This window comes from Oryctolagus cuniculus, chromosome 2, assembly GCF_051225735.1.
Source record: "Oryctolagus cuniculus isolate XC-2025 breed Fujian yellow rabbit chromosome 2, ASM5122573v1, whole genome shotgun sequence".
NCBI classification, from domain to species: Eukaryota; Metazoa; Chordata; class Mammalia; order Lagomorpha; family Leporidae; genus Oryctolagus; species Oryctolagus cuniculus.
In genome coordinates, this window is record NC_142868.1 from 145,024,889 (window position 1) to 145,049,431 (window position 24,543).

Below are 24,543 nucleotides of genomic sequence, written 5' to 3' on the forward strand. Positions count from 1 at the left end.
TGACAGGCAGAGTGGACAGTGAGAGAGAGAGAGACAGAGAGAAAGGTCTTCCTTTGCCGTTGGTTCACCCTCCAATGGCCGCCGCGGCCAGCGCGATGCGGCCGGCGCACCGCGCTGATCCGATGGCAGGAGCCAGGAGCCAGGTGCTTTTCCTGGTCTCCCATGGGGTGCAGGGCCCAAGCACCTGGGCCATCCTCCACTGCACTCCCGGGCCACAGCAGAGGGCTGGCCTGGAAGAGGGGCAACCGGGACAGAATCCGGCGCCCCGACCGGGACTAGAACCCGGTGTGCCGGCGCCGCTAGGCGGAGGATTAGCCTAGTGAGCCGCGGCGCCGGCTTGCCTAGCATTTGATTACACTAAAGTAAAAAGAGGTATAACAAAGGTCTATCTCCTTTCAAGGAACTTACAGGTAGTGAAGAAACAGTGAAAAAAAAAGAATTGTATGTCAAGCAGTTATCTTCCAACCATTTCTGAAACAAATGTTCATAATTTAGCAATAATCTTACAATCCTGGAATGGTAAGGAAAAACTCAGAATAAAGTAAACCATCACTTACACATTCCAGACTTAACTGTCTAGCATCAGAAAGGTGTTTCCATCCTGACAAAATAGAGATCAGCATAACTGCATGAGGAAAGGGGAGGGTGAGATTAGATGCTAGAAGGGACCAGGGAGAGAGATACAGTGGAACTTATGACAAAAAGTCTTTCAGGAGGCTTAACTTAAAGCAATGGACAAAATGAAGCCCTATTGACTTACAGAGAAAGTTACAAAGACTAATTTCTTAGCATAAGACTGATGATAATGTTCCTGTATAGGACAGGTAGATGTAACAAAACACATATAACTAAACTGAGAAGATCAGCTGGAATAGATAGCTATGTCAAGTTTGAAAGTTAACAGTCAGAATGAATAAGATCATGGACAGAATATATAGAGAGAAGCAAAGAGGTGGAAGAAAGCCTTGGGTAACATCTACAGGTTACAGGATTAGAAGAAGGGCCACCAAAGCAGATAAGGAAAATAAATATAATTGGGCGGGCAAGTGGTAGAGTGGTTAGGACAATGCTTTGGACACCCATACTGTACATCAGAGTGCCTAGATTAAAGTCGTTGCTCTGCTTCTGATTCCAACTTTCTGTGAATATGCAACCAACCTGGGATGCAACAAATGTTGATGACTCAAGTAGTTACATCCCTGGCAACAACATGGGAAATGCATAATGAGTTCAAGGCTCTTGGCTTTGGCCTGGACCAGTTTTGGCTATTGTGGAAATTTGGGGAGTAAACCAACAGACAGATCTCTCTATTTCTTTTTCTTGCTAATAGATGAAAATAAATAAATAAGAAAGGATTTTGGAGCCAGTGTTGTGACACAGCAGGTAAAGCTGCACCCTGCATCCCATATGGGTGCTGATTTAGGTCCCAGCTGCTCCACTTCCAATCCAGCTCCCTGATAATGTGCCTGGAAAGCCAGCAGAGGATGGTTCAAGTGCTTAGGCCCCTGCACCCAAGTGGGAAACCCCAAGGAATCTCATGGCTACTGGCTTTTCCCTGGACTAGCCCTGGCCATTGTGGCCATCTGGAGAATAAACTAGCAGATGGAAGACCTCTCTCTTTGTCTCTCCTTAACTCAGCTTTTCAAATAAATAAAATAAATCTTTTTTGCACATAAATCTTTTATGTAAGGTATACAAACTTCAGGCATTTCATTAATACAACTTTAGGAACACCATGATTCTTCCCATCATACTTGCCCTCCCACCCTTCTTCCTCCTCCCTCTATTCTTATTTTTTACTAAGATCTATTTTCAATCAACTTTATAAAATTAAGATTAACTCTATACTAAGCAAAGAGCTCAACAAATAGTACGATAGTATGAAAAAAAAAAAAAACTGTTCCTCAACAGTCCAGATAAGGACTGTTCAAAGTTATCACATCTCAAAGTGTCAATTTCACTTCTATAGATTGCCTTTTAGGTGCTCTATTAGTTACCACAGATCAAGGAGAACATACCATATTTGTCCTTTGGGGACTGGCTTATTTCACTAAGTATAATGTTTTCTAATTTCATCCATTTTGTTGCAAATGACTGGATTTCATTATTTTTTTACCATTGTGTGGTATTCCACAGTGTACATATCCCATAATTTCTTTATTCAGTCTTCAGTTGACGGGCATTTGGGATGATTCCATATCTTAGCTATTGTGAAGTCAGCTGCAATAAACATGGGGGTACAGATAACTTTTTCATACGCTGATTTCATTTCCCTTAGGTAAATTTCCAGGAGTGGGATGGCTGGGTCATACAAAAGGTCTATATTCAGATTTCTGAGGTATCTCCAAACTGTCTTCCACAGTGGCTGTACCAGTTTACATTTCTACCAACAGTGGATTAGGGTACCTTTTCCCCCACATCTTCACCAGCATTTGATGTTTGTTGATTTCTATATTAAATTTGTATTTCTAACAAGGATGAAGTGAAGCCTCATGGTGGTTTTGATTTATGTTTCCAACAGCTAGTGATCCTGAGTACTTTTTCATGTGTCTGTTGGCCATTTGGATTTCCTCTTTCAAAAAATATTTAAGTCCTTTGCCTATTTCTTAACTGGGTTGTCTGTTTTGTTGTTGTTGAGTTTCCTGAGCTCTTTATATATTCCTTTCTCTGTTGCACAGTTTGCAAATAATTTCTCCTATTCTTAGGGCTGCCTCTTCACTTTGCTGAGTGTTTCTTTTCCAGTGCAGAAGCTCCTCGATTTGATGTAATCCCATTTGCCAATCTTGGCTTTGACCACCTGTGCCTCTGGGGTCTTTTCCAAGAACTCTGTCTATGCCAATGTCTTTCACGGTTTCCCCAATGTTCCCTAATAACTTGATGGCACTAGGTCATAGATTTACATTTTTGATCCATTTTGAGTGGATTTTTGTACAAGGTGTAAGGTAGGGGTCTTGCTTCATACTTCTGCATGTGGAGATCCAGTTTTCCCAGCACCATTTGTTGAAGAGACTGTCTTTGCTCCAGGGATTGATTTTAGCTCCTTTGTCAAAGATTAGTTGGCTATAGATGTGTGGGTTGATTTATGGTGTTTCTATTCTGTTCTATTGGTCTATCCATCTGTTTTGTACCACTGCCAGGCTGTTTTGATTATAATTGCCCTGTTGTAGGTCTTGAAATCTGGTATTGTGATGCCTCTGGCTTTGTTTTTGTTGTTTAAGATTACTTCTGGATCTCCTGTGTTTCTGTATGAATTTCAGCATCGTTTTTTCTATATCTGAGAAGAATGTCTTTTGGGTATTTTTGATTGGCATTGCATTGAATCAGTAAATTGCATTAAGTAGAATAAACATTTTGAGTGTTGCCACTTCACCAAACTCTTTTATGAGTTCAAACAGTCTCTATGTGGAGTCTTTTAGATTCCTTATATACAGAATATAAAATAAATCTTTTAAAGAAAGAGAGAGAGAGAAAGAGAGAGAGGGAGAGAGAGAGGAGAGAGAGAAAAGGAAGAAAAGTTTTAGGCCACAGAGTTAAGACAATTAACTAATATGTTACAACATAAATGTCTAATCTTTGAAGCTGATATCATAGATCACAGCTCTGCATGTAAGATATACAGCCTTTCATGAAGGAAGCTAGACTAAAACAAAGACGTATTACATACAGAAAATGAATCTGTAAATATACTCATTATCAGTGAGTCAACTGACTCAGAGATGCTATTATAAACTTTCAGAAAATAACAGTAAGTTGAAATGAGCTATTGGGGCCAGCACTATGGCATAGCATGTAAAAGTACCGCCTGCAGTGCCAGTATCCCATATGGGTGCCAGTTCAAGACCCAGCTGCTCCACTTCCAATCAACCTCTCTTTCTGGCCTGTGAAAGCAGCAGAAGACAGCCAAAGCTCTTGGGCCCCTGCACCAGCATGGGAGACCCAGAAGAAGCTCCTGGCTCCTGGCTTCAGATTAGCGCAGCTCCAGCCATTGTGGCCAATTGGGGAGTGAACCACTGTATGGAAGACCTCTCTCTCTCTCTCTCCACCTCTCCTCCTCTACACCTCTCCACCTCTCCACCTTTCTCTCTCTGTGTAACTCTGACTTTCAAATAAATAAAACTTAAAAAAAGAAATAATCTATAAAGTCATCATCAATTATAACAGAAAGTTTTATCACCATATTTATTAAGCTGATTCAATCTACTAGACCAAGAAGTTGTCTTAAGGGTAGTCTACTTCTCTCTCTCTCTCTGCCTCTCCTCTGTGTAACTTTCAAATAAATAAATAAATCTTTTTTTTTTTTTTTTTTTTTTTTGACAGGCAGAGTGGACAGTGAGAGAGAGAGACAGAGAGAAAGGTCTTCCTTTGCCGTTGGTTCACCCTCCAATGGCCGCTGCGGCCGGCGCGCTGCGGCCGGCACACCGCGCTGATCCGATGGCAGGAGCCAGGAGCCAGGTGCTTATCCTGGTCTCCCATGGGGTGCAGGGCCCAAGCACCTGGGCCATCCTCCACTGCACTCCCTGGCCACAGCAGAGGGCTGGCCTGGAAGAGGGGCAACCGGGACAGAATCCGGCGCCCCGACCGGGACTAGAACCCGGTGTGCCGGCGCCGCTAGGCGGAGGATTAGCCTAGTGAGCCGCGGCGCCGGCCTAAATAAATCTTTTTTTTTTAAAAAAAGAGGGGGGCCAGCACTGTGGTGCAGCAGGTTAACACCCTGGCCTGAAGTACCGGCATCCCATATGGGTGCCAGTTTGAGACCCGGCTGCTCCATTTCCAATCCAGCTCTCTGCTGTGGCCTGGGAAAGCAGTAGAAGATGGCCCAAGTTCTTGAGCCCCTGCACCCGCGTGGGAGACTTGGAGGAAGCTCCTGGCTCTTGGCTTCAGATCTGCGCAGCTCCAGCCATTGCGGCCATTGAGGAGTGAACCATTGGATGGAAGACCTCTCTCTCTCTCTCTCTCTCTCTCTCTCTCTCTCTCTCTTTCTGCCTCTCTTCTCTCTGTGTAACTCTTGCTTTCAAATAAATAAATAAATCTTTAAAAAAAAATACCTATCACTGGGCCAGTGCTGTGGTGCAGTAGGTTAATACTCTGCCTGCAGTGCCGGCATTCCGTAAGGGCACTGGTTCTAGTCCTAGCTGCTCCTCTTCTGATCCAGCGATCTGCTGTGGCCTGGGAAAGTAGTAGAAGATGGCTCAAGTGCTTGGGCCCCTGCACCCACATGGAAAGCCCAGCAAAAGCTCCTGGCTTCAGATTGGCTCAGCTCTGGATGTTGCCACCATTTGGGGAATGAACCAGTAGATGGAAGACCTTTCTCTCTGTCTCTCCCTCTCACTGTCTATAACTCTGTCAAATAAATAAATAAAATCTTTTTAAAAATATCCATCATATACTATGAACATCCATTATAGTTGCTAATAACTTGTAGAATCCTGCTCTGCTTTCCAGATCTAGCCCTGAGACAATTAGGGTCTAACTCCTAGTGATGTGGTGGTTCTTCCATGTCCCTGACTCCATGTCTGTTTCAACATCTTCTCAAGACTGGTGATGTTTTCCCATCCTACTTATCAGTTTCATCCCACGTTTTACATCCTATATGTTTTCCTCTTATGCTTAATAAGCTCTTACAGAGGCGGGTATTTCATTCAGCAGTTAAGTTGCTGCTTGGGACACCTGCACACCATATTGGAATGTCTGGTTTGAAACCCAGCTTTCCTGCTTCCAATACAGTGTTCTGCTAATGTGTATCCTGGGAAGCAGCAGATGATGGCTCAAGTGACTGGATCCCTGCCACCCACATGAGAGACCCAGGTGAAGTTCCAGATTCCTGGTTTCAGCCTGGTCCAGCCCTGGCTGCTACAGTCATTTGGAGAGTAAACCAGCAGATGGAAGATCTGTGTGTGTGTGCGTGTGTGTGTGTGTGTGTGTGTGATTCTCTCTCCTTTCCTTTCAAATAAAGTGAAAATTAAAAGAAATTTACCAACAAGCTCCCATGTGTCCCCCATCCAAACCAAGCTAATGAGAAGTATATCAAATATCAAAGACTTCTCCATATGTGGAAGATTTTACTTTACAGAAAAACAGGCTATCCCCTAAAAATCAGAGTGAGACAAAGATGCTCATTTTTACAACTTCTATTTGGCATGGTAATGGAAGTTCTAGCCAGAACTATTAGGGAGAAAATATAAAATACAGACATTCAAATTGGATAGGAAAAAAGCAAAATTATCTCTGCAGATGACACTATCTTCTACTCAGAAAACCCTGAAGAATCCACACAAAAACTGTTGGAGCTAGTAAACAAATTCAGCAAACTTTCAGCACACAAATTCAACACACACATCCCCAAAGTATTCTGTTGTGGGGAGGGGTGGAGATTGTGGCAGAGTCCACATCCCGTATCAAAGTGACAGTTTGAATCCCAGCTACTCTACTTCCAACCTGGCTCCCTGCTAATGCACCTGGGAAGCAGCAATGATGGCCCAGGTGCTTGGGGTCCTACTAATCATGTGGGAGACCCAGGATGGAGTTCTTGGCTCCTGATTTCAGCCTGATTCGACCCTGGCTATTGAGGCCATTTTGGAGTGAACAAGCAGAGAAAAGCACTCGCTCTCTCGCTCGCTCTCTCTCTCCCCCCTCACTTCCTCTCTCCCTCTCTCTCACTCAGTCACTCTGCCTTTCAAATAGATAAGTAAATAACTCTTTTTTGAAAAAAAATCTGTGGGCGAGATAGCTGAATAGAGAGTACCTGCACTCTCCTCAGTCACAGAAAATTACCAGAACAACAAAGGAGGGACTGCATTTCCAGATTTACTGAGGGAAAGCTTCAGTAAAGAAGCGATGGGAACAGGAATGGCCAACAGCTCAGAGGCCCTGAAACTCAGTAGAGAAAGAGTAACAAAGAAAATTGCAACTTCTAGCCTAGTTTCTCTAGCTAGGGAGACACTATTTTGTCTAGAAAATTCAAGCTGAAATCTCTGCAAACCTCAGCCACCACCTCAGACCAGCAGCCCTACACAGTCCTCACAGTGTAAAAAAGTGAATGGGGTTGGAGCAACTACTTTGCTCCTGAAAAAATAAAGAACCCACACTGCCTCCCTCCAACCCCAAAGTGCCAAAACTGAGATGCTGAAGTACAAACACTGCTAAATTCCATTATGTCTTAGGGATAAACAAGCAGTCCCATTACTAGCACAGCAGACCCCTTTGTATGCCACAGCTGCAAGATTTCAGAGCTATGCTTGTTCACTCTGCATGATCTAAGTTCCTCTCAGCTTTTAGGGGCTCAGTACTGCAGCAGCACATGAGCAAGCCCAGAGGACCACCCCTGAGGAAGTCTTCTTTGCTAGCTCTTAGCACAGGATGCCGGTTCCAGGCCACAGCACAAGCCCCAGTGCCACCACTGCTTGCCCCATGGGAACTGGAGTCTACTGTGCTCTGCAACTCTAGGACTGTTCTTGGTGCTACAATCACTGGATTATCTCACACTCACCTGTGTGATCTGGAGGGCTCTATTTGCCCAGGGTAACTGGCATGTGGCCCATGAGACATGGGTAAGGAGATTGTGACTACTGGACCTCAAAGTCCCCGGCTCACTTAGACTCCCCAACAGGGCCTGAGGAAAGTTAGCATTTCCCTATTTGAGGCCTGCAACTACTAGTAGTACACACAGTCTCCAAAACAATGTGTGATCACAGTGTGAGGCCTGGGTGAAGTACCCTCCATGTCCTGTAGCTCAGAGACAGTAAAAGCTTGAACTACATTACAGAGTCACCGGTGTTCATCCTGAGGAACCCAGTTAAGGACCTCACTGCATCTTTCAGTGCTAGGACTAAGACTGTTTTATAAGCCCTAAGGATAGCTATGCTCACCCATGGGGGCTAGGGAAGGCACTACCTGCATCCCATTGGCCCAGGCTTGCAAAGGGTAGTGCACAATCTCTATCATAAACTGTGATAAATCTGTGGAATGTGGGTAAGGTTCCCTCTAAGCCTTGTGGTTCTGAGACTGGAATTGTTGGAGTCACCAGAGTTCTTGCCATGGGATCTGAGAAGGACTGTCTGCAGACCCATGAATGCCAGCGCATAATGCCCAACATAACTTGCATGTGAAATATAAAACCTGTATAAAGTCTCCACTGCGTTCCACAGCTCTGAAACTTGCGCTCTAAATCCCAGGAACACCTGCACTTGCCATGTGAGACCTGGGGAAGGATCTATCTCTCCATTCTACTGCTGGAGGCCCGTAGTTGCCAATGCACAATCTCCAGCAGAACCTACACTTTTCCTGTGGTACCTTGACAAGATACTCTTCTTGCTCTGGAGCTTCAAGACTGCAACTAAGTACTATATTCCTCAGAGTCATCAGAACCTACACTGCAGTACCTAGGGAAGAACCTACCTGCATTCCACTGCTCCAAGTCCACACCTGCCAGTGGACAACTCTCAGTAGAACTTATATTCACCCCCACAGAACTGGCGCAAGGTCCCCTTAACTTCTTCTAGGACTGAGACTAATGGTATTTGGTGCTGTAAGCCCCAGAATCTGTAATGCCTACCCAGAAGGATTTGGGGTACATCCCATCCATATCATACAGCCCCAGGATTATAGTTATTGATGCCATAAGCCCTAGCATCACTCAAGATTGTCTGGCAGGACAAGAGGACAACTCCCCCTTTGTCGTACAGCACCAGGAATGTGGCTACATCCATCAAAAACCCAAGTGTAACTGACATGCAATTCTCTGGAAAATGAAGACACATACCTTTGAAAGCCAAAATCCATTTCAAAGTCATTCTACCACCTCTATCCACTGCTGCAAACTAGACAACTAATGGAAACTCACACAAACTGATGACATTGATTACAGCTCAAGAAATCACATGATGGGCCAGTACTATGGTGTAGCAGGTAAAGCCACCACCTGCAGTGCTGGCACAGCCCCCCCCCAATATGGGTGCTGGTTCATACCCAGCTGCTCCACTTCTGATCTAGCTATGCCCTGGGAAAGCAGTGGAAGAGGGCCCAAGTGCTTGGGCCCCTGCACCTGTGTGGGAGACCCAGAAGAAACTCTTGGCTCCTGGCTTTGGATTGATGCAGCTCTGGCCATTGCAGCCATTTAAGGAGTGAACCAGCAGATGAGAGTCCTCTCTCTCTGCCTCTGCAACTCTGCCTTTCAAATACATAAATAAATCTTGAAAAGAAAGAAAAGAAAGAAAAGAAAGAAAAGAAAGAAAAGAAAGAAAAGAAAGAAAAGAAAGAAAAGAAAGAAAAGAAAGAAAAGAAAGAAAAGAAAGAAAAGAAAGAAAAAGAAAAGAAAAGAAAAGAAAAGAAAAGAAAAGAAAAGAAAGAAAGAAAGAAAGAAAGAAAGAAAGAAAGAAAGAAAGAAAGAAAGAAAGAAAGAAAGAAAGAAAGAAAGAAAGAAAGAGAGAGAAATCACATGAGGTTACACTTCTGGGCTCACCTAGAACCAAAGCCAAAGAAAAACCCCAACTGATAGGCTGAATTCCATCTAAACGAAACCAGTGAAACCTACCCTATCAAGAAGGAACTATCAGATACTCAAGACATCAACATAGGTATAAAGGAAACATGAAGAAGAAAGGAAGCATAATGGCTCCTAAAGAAAACAACAGTTCTCTAGAAACAGATCATGATTGGAAAGAAACCTATGAAATGCCTGAAAAAGATGTCAAAATGATGATCCTAAGTAAATTCAATGAGATGCAAGAGATTACAGAAAGATCATTTAAAGAAATGAGGAAAACAGGCAGGCGCCGCGGCTCACTAGGCTAATCCTCCGCCTTGCGGCGCCGGCACACTGGGTTCTAGTCCCGGTCGGGGCGCCGGATTCTGTCCCGGTTGCCCCTCTTCCAAGCCAGCTCTCTGCTGTGGCCCGGGAGTGCAGTGGAGGATGGCCCAAGTGCTTGGGCCCTGCACCCGCATGGGAGACCAGGAGAAGCACCTGGCTCCCGCCATTGGATCAGCGCGGTGCGCAGGCCGCAGCGTGCCTGCCAGGGTGGCCATTGGAGGGTGAACCAACGGCAAAGGAAGACCTTTCTCTCTGTCTCTCTCTCTCACTGTCCACTCTGCCTGTCAAAAAAAAAAAAAAAAAAAAAAGAAAGAAAGAAATGAGGAAAACAATGCACGAAGTGAACAAGAAATCCAACAGAGATAGAAATTATTAGAAAGAATCAATGAGAAAATTTGGATAGACCAACCCTGAGAAAGAATTTTCCACCTTGAGGACAAGACTTTTGAAATAACCCAGTCACAGAATAAGAAAGAGAAAATAATTTAAATGAAGGACTATAAGACATGTGGGACACCATTAAGTAAAAAAATATTCCTCTTACAGAGATATCTGAAGGGATGAGAAGGGAAAAGGCATTGAAAATCGATGGAAAGAGCTGAAATTTCCCAAGTCTTTAAAGAGAAATGGTCATACAGAATATATGAATATAGGAAGATCAATGAACCCAACCAGAATCAATGAAAACAGACCTTTTTAAAAGTATACCACAATCAAATTACAAAAGTTAAAGGTAAGGAAAGGATTCTAAAGGCACTGAGAGAAACATGTCATTACATATAAAGGAAAATCCACTAAACTTCTGCAGACTTTTCACCAGAAATGCTACCAGCCAGAAGAGAAAATAATATTATATATTAATAATATGATATTCAAGATCTTAGAAGAAAAAACTTCTAGCGATGCATATTATATCTAGCAAAGCTATCCTTTAAAAATGAAGAAAAAACAAAGTATTTCCCAGGCAAACAAAAACAGAATTCATCACCAGTAGTACCAGACTTACAAAGAAATCATGAAGAGAGTCCTTCACTATAAGTTAACCATCATGAAAACATAACAAAATATACTAAGAAAGCAGAGGTAATCAGTACTCAATCTACAAAATGACAGGAGTTCATTCTTATATATCATTATTCACCCTGCATATAAATGGATTAAATTACCTAACCAAAACATATAGATTGGATGAATGGGGTTGGAGGGGGTAGCAGGAAAGGAGACTCAACTAAATGGATAAAAAACAAGAAATTCAGTTCACAGGTAAAGACATACACAGACTGAAAGTGAAGGGTTAGAGAAAAGGTATAGAAATGGGGCCTGCACTATGGCACAGCAGGTTAAAGCTCTGGCCTTAAGCGCCAGCATCCCACATGGGCTCCAATTCTAGTTCTGGATGCTCCTCTTCCGATCCAGCTCTCTGCTATGGCATGGGAAAGCAGTAGAAGATGTCCCAAGTCCTTGGGCCCCTGAACCCATGTGGGAGACCCAAAAGAAGCTCCTGGCTCCGGATCAGCACAGCTCCGGCTGTTGCGGCCATCTGGGGAGTGAACCAATGGATAGAAGACCACTCTCTGTCTCTACCTCTCTCTGTAACTCTTTCAAATTAATAAAAAATAAATCTTTAAAAAAAGAAAAAAGATATAGAATGCAAATGGAAATACAAAAATGAGCTGTTAGTGAATAAAATAGATTTCAAATAAAAGAACTATAAAAAGAGGCTAAGAAGGACATCGATAAGAGGATCCATTCAGCAAGAAGATAACTCCTAATTTATGCACTCAATACAGAGCTAACCATATATATATAAAGTAAATATTATTAGACTCCCATACAATAATAGTGCGGGACTTCAACATCTCACAGTCATCAATGGACAGATCATCCAGACAGAAAATTAACGAAGATTCGTCAGAATTGAACTACACTATAGAGAAAGTGAACCTAACATACATTTACAGAATATTTTATCCAATAGCTACAGAATACACCTTCTCATCAGCACATGGACCATTTTCTAGGACAGATAATATAATAGGCCATACTTACCCCCTTAGGGTGAACATGAACATTGAGACTGAGGGTGAGATTACACTTTGTTTTGGTAGTCAGGGATCAGCAGACATCAGCAGTAGTTTCTACTTAGCCCTTGGAGTTATGTTATAGCATCATCAGTAACTTGTATGACCAGTGAACATGATATAAAATCCATAAATAAAAAGGTTATGAATAAAAAATAATAGGCCATACATCAAGACTCATTAAATTTTTAAAAATTGAAATCATGGGGCCAGCGCTGTGGCATAGCAGGTAAAGACACTGCCTGCTGTGCTGGCATCCCATTTGGGTGCCAGTTCAAGTCCTGGCTGTTCCTCTTCCAATACAGCTCTCTGCTATGGCCTGAGAAAACAGGAAAAGATGGCCCAGGTCCTTGGGCCCCTGCACCCACATAGGAGACCTAGAAGAAGCTCCAGGCTCCTAGCTTCAGATAGGCCCACCTCTGGTAGTTGCAACTATTTGGGGAGTGAACTAGCAGTTGGAAGACCTCTTTCTTTCTCTTTCTCTCTCTTCCCTTCTCTTTCTCTCTCTTTCTCTTTCTCTATTTGTCTCTCTCTCTCTCTTTCTCTCTCTCTCTCCCCCCCTCCATCTGCCTCTCTATAACTCTGCCTTTCAAGTAAATAAATAAATAAATCTTTAAAAAATTTGAAACCACATCATTACCTTCTTAGAACACAGAGTTATAAAACTACAAATCATTAAAACAAAAAATTTATAAATTCATGGAAAATGAACATGCTGCTAACATGTTGGATCACTGAAGAATCTAACAGAAATCAGTAGGGCACACTGGGCTCTGACCGCCTGTGCCAGAAGACAAGCAATGAACACACTCATCTCAAGCAAAAAGCAAGAAAAAAAATTCTTGAAACAAATGAAAATGAAAACACAATATATAAAAAATCTGCAGGAAACAGTACTACAAGGGAAATTTATAGCAAAAAGTTCTTGCATTAAAATAAATAGAGGGACCAGTGCTGTGGTGTAGTGGGTAAAGCCGCCTCCTGCAGTGCCAGCATACCATATGGGCACTGGTTCAAGTCCCAGCTGCTCCACTTCCAATCAGCTCTCTGCTATGACATGGAAAAGCAGTAGAAGATGGCCCAAGTCCTTGGGCCCCTGCACCCACATGGGAGACCTGGAAGAAACTCCTGCCTCCTGGCTTTGGATCAGCTCAGCTCTGACCATTGCGGCCAACTGGGGAGTGAACCAGAGGATGGAAGACCTCTCTGACTCTCCTTCTCTCTCTGTAACTCTTTCAAATAAAATAAATAAATATTTAAAAAATAAATAGATAGATTGCAAATAATATAATGCTATATTTCAAAGACTTGAAAAACAAGAACAAAGACCAAAATTATTGAGAGGTAAGAAATATTAAGAATCAGAGCATATACATACGCAAACTTTTAGCCAGACTAACAAAGAAAAAAAAGGAAAAAACTCATATAAATATAATTAGAGATGAAAAAGGAGACATTACATCCAATATTATAGGAAAAAAGGATTATAAGAAATTACTATGAATATAAGCAAAAAAATTGGAAAACCTCAAAAAAAGGATAAATTCCTGAATATATAAAAACCACCAAGATTAAGAAGGTAGAGAAAAATCCAAACAGACCCATATGAAGAAATGAGTTTGAAGCAGGAATTAAGTCTCCCATAAAACAAGTCCAAAAACTGATGGCTTATAAGTGAATTCTCTCAACAATTAAAGAAGAACTAAGTCCAACACTTCTCAAACTATTCCAAGATATTGGAAAGTATGGAACTCTGTCCAACACTTTTTATGAGACCATTTTTTTTAGAGAGAGAGAGAGAGAGAAAGGTCTTCCTTCCATTGATTCACCCCACAAATGGCCACTAAGGCGCTGCGCGGATCCAAAGCCAGGAGCCAGGAACTTCATCTGAGTCTCCAACATGGGTTCAGAAGCCCCAGGATTTGGACCATCTTTCCCTGACTGTCCAGAAACACCAGCTGGGAACTGGATCAGAAGTGTAGCAGCCAGGTCTCAAACCTGCGACCATATGAGATGCCAACTCTACAAGTGGCAGCTTAAAATGCTATGCCACAGCACTGTCCCCATTGAGGCCATTTCTAATACCAAAACCAAACAAAAACATAAAACAAAAAGAAAACTACTGACCAATAACCTTGACAAATACAGATGGAAAAATCCTCAACAAAATATTAGCTAACCAAGTCCAACACTAAATCAAAAATATCATGCATCACGATCAAATGGGATTTATTCCAAGGATGCAAAGCTGGTTTAAATTTGCAAGTCAATAAATATCATAAAATCACATTAATAACATGAAGAACAAAGACCACATGATTGAGGCCGGCGCTGTGGCATAGTAGGCCCATCCCTTATAGGTGCCAGTTTGCATCCCGCTGCTCCACTTCCAATCCGTTTCCGTGATACGGCCTGGGATAGCAGTAGAGGATGACCCAAGTGCTTGGGCCCCTGTACCTGCATGGGAGACCTGAAGAAAGCTCCTGGATCCTAGCTTCAGACTGACCCAGCTGTGGCCATTACTGCCATTTGGGGAGTGAACCAGAATAGGAACACCTCTTTCTCTGTGCCTCTCCCTCTCTATCTCTGTAACTCTGCCTCTCAAGTAGATGAATAAATCTTTTTAAAAATGATCAGTTTAACAGATACAAAAAAACTTTTGAGAAGATTCAACATTCCTTCAGGATAAAAAGCTGTCAACAAATCAGGTGTAGAAGAAACATAATGGGGTTGGCATTGCTGTGCAACAGATTAAGCCATCACTTGGGACACCACATGCCATACTGGAGTGCTGTTTCAAGTTCTGGTTACTTTGCTTCTGATCTAGCTTCCTGCTAATGCACCTGGGAAGACAATGGAAGACAGCTCATGTACTTGGGTCCTGGCACCCATGCGGGAGACCAAGAAAGAATTCCTGTTTTCTAGTTTTGTCCTGGCCCAAACCTGATTATTGCAGCCACTAAGGGAGTGAACCAGCAGATGGAATATTTCTGACTCTGTCTCTCAAATTTTCAAATAAATAAATAAATCTTTAAGAAGGAACAAACAAGAGAGCGGCACTGTGGCATAGCAGGTGAAGCTACCACCTGCAGTACTGGTATCCCATGTGAGTGCCAGTTCGAGTCCCTGCTGCTCCACTTCTGATCCAGCTCTCTGCTATGGCCTGGGAAAGCAGAAGATAGCCCAAGTCTTTGGGCACCTACACCCACATGGGAAACCCAGAAGAATCTCCTGGCTTCAGATCAGCACAGCTCTGGCCGTTGCAGTCATCTGGAGAAAACCAGCAGATGGAAGGTGGACCTCCCTCCCTCCCTCTCTTCCTTCCCTCCTCCCCCCGCCTCTGCCTCTGCTTCTCTGTAACTGCCTTTCAAGTAAATATTTTTTAAAAAAGGAACACACTCAAAATTTAAAAGGCTACATATGACAAAGCCCATTGCCAATATCATACTGAATGGGGAAAAGCTAATAGCATTTTCCCTCAGATCCAGAACAAGATAAGGATGTATATTTTCTTTTTTTTTTTAAGTTATCTTTTTTTTAAAAGATTTTATTTATTTATTTGAGAAGTAGAGTTACAGACAGTGAGAGGGAGAGACAGAGAGAAAGGTCTTCCTTCCGTTGGTTTACTCTCCAAGTGGCCACAATGGCCAGAACTGCACCGATCTGAAGCCAGGAGCCAGGCGCTTCTTCCTGGTCTCCCATGCTGGTGCAGGGGCCCAAGGACTTGGCCATCTTCTACTGCTCTCCCAGGCCATAGCAGAGAGCTGGATTGGAAGTGGAGTAACCGGGACTAGAACCAGTGCCCATATGGGATGCCGACGCTGCAGGCAGAGGATTAACCTACTACGCCACGGCGCCAGTCCCAAGGATGTATATTTTCACTACCCTTATTTAATACAGTATTGGAAGTATTATCTAGAACAATTAAAAAAGAGAAAGAAACAAATACCATTAAAGCTATAAAGGAGGAAATCAAAACATCCATGTTTACAGATGACATGATTTTGTACATGGGAAAACCTAAACATTTAAACAAAAATCTGTTAGAACTGATAAAACAATTCAGTAAAGTTGCTTCTGCCTCTCTGTAACTCTGCCTTTAAAATAAATAACTCTTTTTTAAAATGTTAGAAGAAGCTAGGTGTGGTACATTAATTATAACAAATATACTAACATGAGAACTTAATAGCGGAAGTGGGGTGTGGTTTATTGATTGTAACAAATGTATCATACTAATATAAAATGTTAATAATAGGAGAAACTGGGTGTGGGGTATATGCGAACTTTATACTACGTTAAAATTTTCATCTTATAAATTTAGGATTACTCTGAAATTATAAGTTAAAAAATCTTTTGCATTTCTAAACAGCAGCAATAAATAATCTCAAAAAGAAATTCAAAAAACAAGTTAATTTACAAGTATCAAAAAGTATAGAATAAAATACATCTATTAGGATGATCATTATCAAAAAAACAGAAAAGTTTTGGGAAAAATGTGGAGAAACTGGAACCCTTGCACAGTGTTGGTGGGAACATGAAGTGGTACAGTTGGTATATGGAAAACAGTATGGCAATTTCTAAAAAAATTAAACTACCATATGATCCAGCAATTCCATTTCTGATCCATTTCTGAGTATATATGCAAACAATTAAAATCAAAGCCTAAAACAGACTGAATTTGTTGCTACAGGCTAAATTATGTTCTCCCCAAAATTCATATGGTGAAGTTCTAATCCCCAGTATACCTCAGAATATGACTATATTTGGACATTTGCATTTAAGAAGTCAGTTAAGGTTAAGTGAGGTCACATGGGTGGAAAGTAAATCAATATGCTGCTGTCCTTGTAAGAATAGGAAGATATCAGGAATTTGCTCATATAGAGAAAAGTCACACAGTGAGAAAAGGGCCATCCACAAGTCATGGAGAGAGGCCTCAGGAGACATCAACCCTGCTGACACCTTGATTTAAGACTAACTTCTAGCTCCTGGCTCCTGGCTTCAGATCAGTGCAGCTCCGGCCTGTGCAGCCAATTGGGGAGTGAACCAGTGCATGGAAGACCCTCCATCCCCCCCCCCCACCCCCGCCTCGCCTCTCTCTGTGTAACTCTGACTTTCAAATAAATAAATAAATCTTAAAAAAAAAAAAAAAAAAAAAAAGAATGGTAGAGGTGAGACGCTTCTAGAAAATTCTTTTGGCTTTTATTCCTGTTCTATTGAAAGCAATTTATAACAGTCTATGTTGTTGAAAATATATGAATTGAGGAAAATTAACCTGCAGCCTGCTCTTATAAAAGAACAGGGCAAGTCTAGTTGCAATACCCCGGATTCTAACAAGCATTAAGAGAAGCCTCAGGGCAAGCTGTGACTGGACTTAGAAAACAACAGGAAAAGAAGAAAAGAAAAGAAAAAGAAATCTAGCCAGGGAATAGTAGGTAAAAATGTTATTTTTTAAATTCTCAGTGACGTTTGAATGCTTTCAGGATGTCTGTATCGAGATAATGGAATGTTTTCAGTGTGCCTATATTCAGGAGAATGGCAAGCATTAAGTGGAAGTCAAATAAAAGAATGCTTTGTGAAAAAAAAAAAAAAAAAAAAAAAAAAAGACTAACTTCTAGGGGTCAGCATTTTGGCATAAGAGGTAAAGCTGCCGCCTCCAGTGCCGGCATCCCATATGGGTGCCAGTTAAAGAGTTGGCTGCTCCACTTCCGATCCAGCTCTCTGCTATGGCCTGGAAAAGCAGAAGATGGCCCAAGTCCTTGGGCCCCTGCACCCACATGGGAGACCTGGAAGAAGCTCCTGGCTCCAGGCTTCTCATCAGCTCAGCTCCAGCCATTGCAGCCAATTGGGGAGTGAACCAGCAGATGGAAGACCCCCCTCTCTCCCTCTCTGTCTCTCTACCTCTCCTTCTATCTCTGTGTAACTCTGAGTTTCAAATAAATAAATAAATAAATCTTAAAAAAAAAAAAAACTAACTTCTACAACTTTGAGAAAAAAACTTAATCCATTCTGTCTGTGGTGGGTTTTGTTGTTGTTTCTTTTTCTTTCCTTTTATCTATGGTATAAATTTCATGTATTTCCTATATACAGATTTAGGAACAAAGTGATACTGCCTACCCTACCCTCCCTCCAGCCCACATTCCCACCCTTCCTCCCCCTTTCTCTCCTATTCCCTCTCTTAATTTTTTTAATGATCTACTTTCAGTTTACTTTATACACATAAGATTAACCCTACCCAGTTATACTCATAAGATTAACCCTTTAAACAGTTCAACAAAAAATAGTAAGAAAAAAACACCTGCCGTGTTTTGTTGTAACAGTTCAAACTTATACTGTTCTATACCAATGTTTATAGCAGGATTATTCACAATAGCCAAAAGGTAAAAGAAACCCAAATATCCACTGACAGACAAGATAAACACCCAAATATCCACTGACAGATAAGATAAACAAAGCAAGTTGCATACACAATAGAATATTATTTGGCTTTTCTTTTTACTGGAATGTAAATTTCAAAGATGTCATTTCAAAAACAAAAAATAGGAAAGGGAGAGGGAGGGAGGGTGCGAATTTTCTTTTTAAGATTTATTTATTTATTTGAAAGTCAGTTACACAGAGAAAGAGAGGCAGAGAGAATGAGGTCTTCCATCCACTAGTTCACTCTCCAATTGGCCACAGCAAACCAGAGCTGCAATGATCCAAAGACAGGAACCAGGAGCTTCTTCCAAGTCTACCACATGTGTTCAGCGGCCCAAGGACTTGGGCCATCTTCTACTCCTTTCCCAGGCTATAGCAGAGAGCTGAATCACAAATGGAGCAGCCAGGACTCGAACTGGCAACCATATGGGATGTCTGCACTGCAGGAGGCGGCTTTACCCACTACGCCACAGTGCTGGCCCTGCCGTGTGAATCTTTTTTATTTTTGTTTTTGTTTTTTGTTTTTTTTGTTTTGACAGGCAGAGTTAGTGAGAGAGAGAGAGAGACAGAGAGAAAGGTCTTCCTTTGCCGTTGGTTCACCCCCTAAATGGCCGCTATGACTGGCGCACTGCACCAATCCGAAGCCAGGAGCCAGGTGCTTCCTCCTGGTCTCCCATGCGGATGCAGTGCCCAAGGACTTGGACCATCCTCCACTGCACTGCCAGGCCACAGCAGAGAGCTGGACTGGAAGAGGAGCAACCGGGACAGAATCCAGCGCCCCAACTGGAACTAGAACCCAGGGTGCCGGCGCCGCAGGCAGAGGATTAGCCAAGTGAGCTGTGGTGCTGGCCATGAATCTTTTTTAAAGATTTTATTTTGTTTATTTTAGAGGCAGAGTTACACACACACACACACACACACAGAGAGAGAGAGAGAGAGAGAGAGAGAGAGAGAGAGAGAAAGGGCTTCCATCAACTAGTTCACTCCCCAAATGGCGGCAATGACCAGAGCTGAGCCAATCTGAAGCCAGGAGCTTTTCTGGGTCTCCCACTTGGGTGCAGAGGCCCAAGCACTTGGGCCATCTTCTACTGCTTTCCCAGGCCATTAGCAGAGAGCTGGATCCTAAGAGGAGCAGCCAGAACAAGAACCATCGCCCATACAGGATATTAGCACCACAGGTGAAGGCCTAGCCTACTATGCCATAGTGCCAACCCCTATAAATAAATCTTTTTTTTTAATTTTTAAAATTTTTGAAAATATTTATTTATTTATTTGACATAGTTAGACAGTGAGAGAGAGAGAGACAGAAAGAAAGGTCTTCCTTCTGTTAGTTCACCCCCCAAATGGCCGCTACAGCCAGAGCTACGCCTATCCAAAGCCAAGAGCCAGGTGCTTCCTCCTGGTCTTCCTTGTGGGTGCAGGGCCCATAGACTTGGGCCATCCTCCACTGCTCTCCTGGGCCACAGCAGAGAGCAGGACTGGAAGAGGAGCAACCAGGACTAAAACCCGGCACCCATATGGGATGCTGGTGCCACAGGCAGAGGATTAGCTAAGTGAGCCACAGCGACGGCCCCAGTCCTATAAATAAATCTCAAAAAATAATTATATTAAAATAAAATCCATGCAGAATTTTTCATAATACATTTTTATGTCAACTGTTCAAAGACTGCTCATATGAATGGATTTCGAAGTATTTTGTATCCAAATAAAATTTTTAAATTCCAAAAAAAGAGTATTATCCAGCTTTAAAAGAAAATTCAGCCACATTCTACAACTCAGATGAACCTTGATGACACTGTGCTAAATGAAATAAGCAGACATAAGAAGAAAAATATTGTTCAATTCCACTTATATAGGGTACCTAGAGTAGTTAAATTCTTAGAGACGAAGTAGAATGGTGGCTGCCATTGAGCTAGGGGGGAAAGAGAATGAGGAATTGTTTTTTAATAGGTACACAGTTTCACTCTTGCCAGATTTTAAAAAAAAGTACTGGAGACTGGTTGTACAATAACATGAATGTACTTAACAATAATAAAATGTACTTAAAAATGAAATTTTTTGTTAATTAAGATGATAATGCTGCCTAAATCAATAGGCAAATGCAATGTAAAATCCCTAAAGCTTTTTTGCAGAAAAATTTAGATGAGATTCCAAAGGACCAAGAAAGGTTAAAACAATCTTCAATAAGAACTAGCTTATTTCTATTTCAAATTATCCCAAAGCTATTAATAATATATATCCTAAATATATACAATAAATGTATTTTTTAAAGGTACAAGTATTAAACAGTTTTGTACTGGCTTAAAGACAAACATATATTCTAATACCAAAGAGAATTTAGAAATAAATCCTCATGTATACGGTCAAATGATTTCTGACAAGGATGCCAAGACCATTCAATAAGGACAATAGCTTCAACAAATTGTTTTGTTAAAGTTAGATATCCACATGCAAAAGAATGAAGTTGAATTATTACCTTATAACATAAATAAAAATTAACTCAAAATGGATCACAGATCTAAATATAAGATTTGAAACTATAAAGCTAAAAACTCTCCCTAAAAGGGAAAATGAGGGGACAAATCATGACACTGAATTTGGCAATGATTTCTTGAATATAATATCAAAAGCACAGGCAACAAAAGAAAAAGGATAAATTAGATTTCATCAAAATTTTAAACTTGAGGCAGATGTGGGGAAGAAGGTTAAGCAGCCACTTGGATGATACCTGCATCCTGTATCAGAGTTCCTGGGACCAGCTTGCCTCTGCTTCCAATCTGGCTTCCTATTAATGTGTACGCTGGGAGACAATAAGTCATTGTTGAAGCAGTTGGATCTCCGCTATCCACATGGCAGACTTGGATTGAATTCCGGGCTCCCAGCTTCAGCCTGGTCTAGTCCCAGCCATTGCAGGCATTTGGGAGTAAGCCAATAGATGGAGGTGTTCTCTCTCTCTGACTTTCCCCCTCTCCATCTCTCTCACCCTATCACCACCACCCACCTCTCAAATAAAAATAAATTAAAAACAAATATTTTGGGTGTGGGCATTGTAGCACAGTGGGTTGTGGCACAGGTTAAGCTGCCCCCTGGGACAACCACACCCATGTCAGAGAGCCTGATTCACCTTCCAGCTATCCTGCTTCTGATCCAGCTTCCTCCTAATGTGCCTGGGACAGCAGCAGATCGTGGTACTTGGGTCCCTGCCACCCACATGAGAGACCCAGCTAGAGATCCTGACTACTGGCTTTGGCCTGTCCCAGCCCTGGCTGTTGTAGGCATCCGGTGAGTGAGCCAATGGATGCAGGATCTTTTTTCTTTCACTGTGTCTTTCAAATAAACCTTAAAAAAAAAATTAATGGATACAGGGGTCAGCGCTGTGGCATAGCAGGTAAAGCCGCCACCTGCAGTGCCAGCATCCCATATGGGCAACAGTTCGAGTCCCAGCAGCTCCACTTCCAATCCAGCTCTCTGCTATGGCCTGAGAAAACAGTGGAAGATGGCCCAAGACCTTGGGCTCCTGCACCCACATGGGAGACCCAGAATAAGGTCCTGGCTCCTGGCTTTGGATTAGCACAGCTCTGGCCATTGCGGCCATTTGGAGAGTGAACCAGCAGATGGAAGACCTCTCTCTTTCTCTGCCTCTCTGTGTAACTCTTTCAAATAAATAAATAAATCTTTAAAAAATTAATAGATACAAAACTTAAACATACATTTTTTCAAAAATATATATAAATGACTAACAAAGAAAAAGATGCTGAACATCATTAATCTTTAGGAAGATGAAAATCAAAATCACAAGATACCACTTCCTACCTATTAGGATGGCAAGTGCCAAAAAAAAAAAAAAGTATCAGGTATCAGTGAAGATGTAAACAAACTGAAACACTTATGCATTGCTGGTGAAAATACAAATGGAATAGCTACTACGGAAAACAATATGGAAGGTCCACAAAAAGTTGGAAACAGAATTGCTATATGATCCAGCAATTCTCTTTCCAGGTATGTACCCAAAAGAATTTAAAGCAGAATCTCTAATAGATACTTGTACACTCATGTTCAGAGCAGCATTACTCACATTAGCCAAAGGGTGCAACAACCCAAATGTCCAACAAAAAGATTAATAGATAAACAAAGCATAGAATATGCAGACAAGTAGAATATTCAGCCTTAAAAGGAAGGAAATTCTGACGCATAGTGCATGTGGATGAACACCCCGCCAAGTGAAGTCAGACACAAAATGACAATATTGTATGATTCCACTTACATACGAATCTAAAATAAGCAAATTCAGAGAGACAAGAAGCAGACTAGAGGTTACCACACTACAGAGGAATGAGGAAGTGGGAATTTATCATTTAGTGAGATAGAGTTCTGTTTGGAATGATGAAAAAAATTTAGAAACACACAACTGATGATAGTTGAGCAACACAGTGAATATAATCAATGCCACTGAATTCTATTTTAAAAAATAGTTAAAATAGGGGCTGACGTTGCCACCACCTGTGACATCAGCTTCCCACCTGGGCAATGGCTCATGTCTGAGCTGTTCCACTCCCAATCCAGCTCCCTGCTAATAGCCTGCTAAAAGCTCCCTGCTAAAACCAGCAGAGGATGGCTCAGGTACTTGAGCCTCTGTCACTCAGGTGGAAAATCCAGATGAAGCTCCAGCTCCTGGCTTCCACCAGGGCTGTGGCTCTCTCTTTGTAAATCTTTCAAATAAATAAATAAATCTTTAAAAAAAAAAAAGTTGAGGCTGGTGCTGTGGCATAGCAGGTTAAGCTGCCGCCTGCAGCACTGACATATGGGCACTGGTTTGAGTCTCAGCTGCTCTACTTCTGATCCAGCTCCCTGATAATGCACCTGGAAAAAGCAGTAGAGGAAGCCCCAAGTTCTTGGGTCCTTGCACCCACATGGGAGACCTGGGAGAAGCTCTTGGCTCCTGGTTTCAGCCTGGCACAGCCCCTGCCGCTGTTGTCATCTGGAGACTGAACCAGAGGATGAAAGATCTCTCTCTCTCCCCTCTCTCTGTAACTCTGACCTTTAAATAATTTTTTTAAAAAATAGCTAAAATAGCAAACCTCTATTATATATATTTAACCACAATTAAAAAATTAAAAAAACAGTTTTAAAATTTGAATTTTAGCATCAGGCTGCAGGGGAAGATGGTGGTCTCCACAGGAGTTAAAGTTCCTTGTAATTTTTGCTTATTGGAAGAACTTGAAGGACAAAAAGTAGTAGGCAATGGTACAGTTGGATGGGGCTTCAAAGATGATGATGATATGATACTTACAAGGTGGACAGACATGATTACTGGACCACCAAGGACGAATTATGAGAACAGAATATGGCCTGAAAGTAGAATGTGGACCTAAAATACCCAGAAGCTCCTCCATCCGTTAGATTTTTAACAAAAATTAATATGAATAGAATAAATAATTCCAGTGGGATACATGGAGCATACCATTAGCAAAATGGAAAAATTCATATAGCATTAAAGTTGTACTTCAAGAACTAAGATGTCTAATGATGTCCAAAGAAAATATAAAGCTTCCACAGCTGTCGTTCCCCCTCTTCATGGAGGAATGACACCAAACCCTGCCTAGGCTTCATATCCGAGTCACGGCACCATTATGTCGCTCCCCCTCTTCGTGGAGGAACGACACAGGACCCTGCGCTGTTCTTTCGTCTGCTCGGCCCTCCCCGGGTTTGCTGCTGGTTCTTCCCGGGTTGGCTACTATCCCTTCCACCTCCGTGGAAGGGCAGTTCCCCCTGGCCGCATTCCCCACTTCCGCAGGGGAGCGGCACACCGCCGGCCGGTTCTCTCGGGGGCTGCACGGGTGTTCCTTAGATGTTCCCCATAGATGTTCCCGGTGCATGCCGTCTCTCTCCTCCTTTATAGTCCTCCTCCGCCAATCCTAACTCGGCTGCCCACACGCCGAGTACGCTGCTCTCCAATCAGGAGCAAGTCCTACAGTTTATTAGTTGAACTGGAGGCAGCTGTGCGGAAGCTGTTTACTTCTCTCCCAGCGCCATATTGTGGGAGAGCAGATGCATAGAATAAGTCTTAATTCGAGTAACTTAGTCTAGTCCGGATTGCTCCCCACACACAGCCACCAGAAGTATAAACATATAACAATTAATTTTAATGAAGCTCAAACCTGTTTTAAATCAACAACCTTCTACTCATATTAATGTCTTGATTAAATATCACAATGCAAAATACCCACTCTGTAAAGAATTCTA

At 42.1% G+C, this 24,543-nt stretch overlaps 1 long non-coding RNA gene and 1 pseudogene across 1 annotated transcript in view; one reads left to right on the top strand and one right to left on the bottom strand.

Annotated features, from left to right (window-relative positions):
- Positions 1–24,543, bottom strand: part of LOC103347670 (uncharacterized) — a 79,837-nt gene that overhangs the window by 35,277 nt on the left and 20,017 nt on the right. The window lies entirely within an intron of this gene.
- On the top strand, positions 23,463–24,440 carry LOC138848709 (ubiquitin-conjugating enzyme E2 variant 2-like; annotated as a pseudogene).